The sequence below is a fragment of the Capricornis sumatraensis genome, chromosome 1 (genome assembly GCF_032405125.1).
Source record: "Capricornis sumatraensis isolate serow.1 chromosome 1, serow.2, whole genome shotgun sequence".
Lineage (NCBI taxonomy): Eukaryota > Metazoa > Chordata > Mammalia > Artiodactyla > Bovidae > Capricornis > Capricornis sumatraensis.
In genome coordinates, this window is record NC_091069.1 from 249245264 (window position 1) to 249249581 (window position 4318).

Sequence of the window (4318 nt, forward strand, 5' to 3'; positions counted from 1 at the left end):
GGTCTACCAGAAGTATAAGTCAGGGGACAGGGCCACAAAAGAAAAGCTGGACAGGGAAATGGAGCAGGTCTTATGCCTTCCTTGAGGGATGGAGAAATTGCTGGACTGAATTAAATACAGATAGGGACAAGGAAGGGAGAAGGTGGTGAAGGCTCTGTTGGATGCTGGGGAGGCTGCCAGGGACTGTGTGGTCATGAGGTGTGACCTGCCAATCCCTGACTTTGAGAACATTTATCAGCAAGCAGGCAATTACTGAAACAGAGAGATGGCTTAGTTCCGAGTGGGTTTCTTGGGGAGATATGCTGAGAGGCCCCATCTTTACAGGGCTGCATCGTGGCGAGATGACCATCCACCAATGCCCACCTCCAGCCTGGTGACCAGAGCCACGCAGAGGGTCTGGGCCTCCTCAAGAGCCATGGCTGCTGGGCCTGGAGATGACCGACTACATGTGCATGTCCAGGCCTTGAGCTTCGCTTGAACTGGTGTAAACTTGAAACTGCATCACATTTTCCTTGGGAGTGAGAAGTCCTAGAGAATTTACTGTCTCAAGTTATCTTGGCATCTTACGAACCACTCTATTACTGTATAAATCAGCTGGAAGCAAGCTGCAATACTGTTGATGGGGTATTTATCCCCTTAGTGGGATGGATTTGGCTGCAGAAGTGTTCGTGTATTGATGGCGGGGTCCCGCCCCCAGCCCTGATGGAGGTTATATAACGTGTAGTATGTCGTATCATCATTATTTTTAGCTCCAAATGCTTTGAACTCCAAAGCACAGCTGGCCCAGAGGACTCAGCCTGGAGCTCAGCAGAAGGGTCCAAGGAAATGCTTGTGAGCAAAGGAGGGGTCGTTACAAACACTCAACTGGAAGAAACCCAGGCCAGCTCCTGGGGAAGAGCGCAGAGGGAAACAGGGATTAAGCCACTTGAGCCAGCCCTGTACTTGACTGATGCTCTTGTGAACAGAAGATGCTGGAGTAAGTGCCTCAAGGGAACATTTCTTTGTCTGTCAAACTCTGTCCCTGAGGGAAGTTCTGGGGTCGAGGTGTCAGATAAAACACAGATGCCCATATATCTGGGAAAGATGAAAACTCTAATTCAAAAAGACACATGCACCCCAATGTTCATAGCAGCATTATCTACAATAGCCAAGACATGGACGCAATCTGTGTCCATCAACAGATGATTAGTTTAAGAAGATGCAGAAAATGTATATATATATATTTACATATTGATACAATGGAGTACTACTCAACCATAAAAAAGAATGAAACACTCTCATTTGCAGCAACATGGATGGACATAGAGATGGTCATACTAAGTGACATATGTAGACAAAGACAAATATCATATGCCATCATTTCTGTGGAATCCAGAGAATAGTACAAATGAACTTATTTACAAAACAGACATAGACTTGGCCTTCCCTGGAGGTCCAGTGGTTAAGAATCTGCCTGCCGATGCAGGGAACACAGGTTTGATCCCTGGTCTGGGAAGATTCCACAAGCCACCAAGCCACTAAGCCTCTGTGCTACAACTACTGAGCCTGCATGCTGTAACTGCTGAAGCCTGCATGTCGTAGAGCCCGTGCTCCACAAGAGAAGCCACTGCAAGGCCACAACCAAAGGCCATGTATTGCAACCCTAGAGTAACTCCCGCTCACTGCAACTAGAGAAAGCCCATGAGCAGCAATGAAGACCCAGCATAGCCATTACAAAAAAAAAAAGAAATAGTTTCACAGACAGAGAAAACAAACTTATGGTTACCAAAGGGAAGATGTGGGTGGGAGAGGGGTAAATTGGGAATATGGGATTAACAAGCTGCTATAAATAAAATAGATAAGCAACAAGGATTTACTGTACAGCACAGGGGCTTATATTCAATATTTTGTAATACCCTAAAATGGAAAAGAATCTGAGGGAAAAACTGCTAACTGAATCACTCTTCTGCAGTGACACGATAACGTGACATCGTAAATCAACCATGCTTCAATTAAAAGAACACAGGATGCCCGGCTACATCTGAGTTTCAGAGAAAGGATGAATCATTTCTTAGTATATCCCAAGTGTTGCACGGGATTTATACTAACAAAGTGTCTGTCTTGTGTCTGAACTTCATCCTGCACTTGTGTGTACTAAGTCTGGCGACTTGTAGACGCCCCATAGTTCAGCCGGCCGCGGGACACGTGCGGCAGCCATTTGTGGAACGGCCGACTGTAGGGTCAGACTCTGCCGGGGTCTGGGCCATGCCGGCTTGTGGCCTGCTGCCTCTCAGCTTCAGACACTCCCTTTTCTGCCTGCTCTGGGCTTTGCGGCCGGAGCCATGTGGAGCCTGTTCAATACAAGGCCCCCAGGGGATGCTAGAGGAGGGTTTCTCTTCCAATTTCAGTGTTCAGGCCCTGCAGTGCATAGTGGCCCTTCTCCTGGGGCCTCAGCACGGGGCCGACCTGGCACATCCCCTGAGCAGCTTCTCCCACATCCGCCCGGTGTGGCTTGGCAGAGAGCTCCGGGGGAGGGCCCCTCCTGACACCCCAGAGGGCAGGCCTCCACAGCCCCACTAGGGAGGCCTTCGAGACTTCTTCGTCAGGCAGCGAGGTCTGTGCCTACCCCAGGCTGCCGGCCACACGGGGCCACGCCGTGCCTGCTCCAGCAAGGCCAGAGGTGGGGGTCTCCCTTGGGAGCCCCATGTCAGCCTTAGGGCTCGTCCCTGCACCTGCTCCGCCTGTGTCCTGTAGCTCTCCGAGCTGGTTACATCCAATTCTCTGTCGCTCCAATACCCTTTTGTAATTCTTCTGATAAACCTTCCCATTCAAATCTCCCTGTGGTTTCTGTCTCTGATTGTACCTTGCTGGCCCAAGCGTGAGGCATCTTTAGGCTTGCTTTCACTCTGAACCTAGGCTGCTTTCTCTTTCAGAATGGGAGCTCTGCTTTGATGTTGTTGAGTTACTAAGCTGTGTCTGACTCTTTGCAACCCCATGGACTGTAACACGCCAGGCTCCTCTGTCCTCCACTGTCTCCCAGAGTTTGCTCACATTCATGTGTATCGAGTCAGTGATGCTGTCTAACCATCTGGAAGTTCTTGGTTTATGTACTGCAGAAGCCTAGCTTGAAGGGTTTTGAGCATAATTTTTTGACCCTGGGGGCTCATCTTCCAGTGTCATATCTTTTTGCTTTTTTTCATACTGTTCATGGGGTTTTCAAGGCAAGAATACTGGAGTGGTTTCCCATTTGCTCTTCCAGTGGACCACGTTTTGTCAGAACTCTCCACTGTGACCCATCTGTCTTGGGGGGCCCTGCATGGCATAGCTCATAGCTTCACAAGGCGAGCTCCTTCTCCACAAGGCAGTGATCCATGAAGGGGATCTGTTTGGATAGCTGGCCTGATTCTTTATGATGGAACTAGGACTGAAAACACCAAATGCCACTCAAAGGCCTCTCCAGGGTCCCTTAGATCACTGTCTGCCTCCTGAGAAGTGGAGGTCACATAATGTCATCATAACCACCGACCAGCCCCTGGCTGAAGGAACACGGGGGAGCCAGGTCTCCCCAGTTTAGAGCGGGAAGCTGGGCCAGCCTGGGGCTGGGGCTGGAGGTAAAGGGATGCAGAGAACTTGACGCAAGATTCTTCCCTAGGAGGGCGTTTGGGAGCTTGGAGTTGGCTGTGATGGGAGCCTGCAGGGGCACCATGTTCCACCCGGAGCGTCACTGGAGGCAGCTCTTACGCTCAGGCTCCAGTGGGTGTTTTGTGGGGGCTCAGAGCAGGCAACCCCCAAATGCGCCTCAATGGCCTGTTGATTATTTTGAATTAAAGTTGTTTAAGAAATGCCCATTTTGGGACTTCCCTGGTGGTCCAGGGGTTAGGACTCAGTGCTTTCACCGCTGAGGGCCCGGGTTCGGTCCCTGGTTGGGGAACTAAGATCCTTCAAGCCTCAAGGTGTGGCCAAAAAAAAAAAAAAAAGACCAATGGAAGAGGGACACTCTGACTCTTCTCTCCTCTCTTCCTGTGAAAGGTGCACTGCTGTACCTGGGGGCAGAAGGACCCTTATTACCAGAGATAGGTATCTGGGGCTGAGAGGCCTGTGAAGACTTTCACTGACCTCATGACTTCGTTTGACTAAAGCCCAAATGGTTTAGATTCTTCACTAACAGGGCACCCAAACCCAGGATTGTTTGTCCTATCCATTCCTCACTAATTTACCTTTTTTTTTTTCATCTTAGAAGTATAAAAGCTGCCTGCTTTGCCCATTTCTTAGGTTCCATCTATATGAAACTTCCATGCACATGAATTAAAATTAGTTTCCTTTTCTCCTATTCATCTGT

The 4318-nt window shown here is 49.4% G+C and overlaps 1 non-coding gene across 1 annotated transcript; it reads left to right on the forward strand.

The window, feature by feature from the left end:
• The first annotated feature begins 3837 nt into the window (after window positions 1-3837).
• TRNAE-UUC (transfer RNA glutamic acid (anticodon UUC)) lies at window positions 3838-3910 on the forward strand. Its single transcript has one exon. It is a non-coding gene; the product is annotated as a tRNA-Glu (tRNA).
• Window positions 3911-4318: the final 408 nt, after the last annotated feature.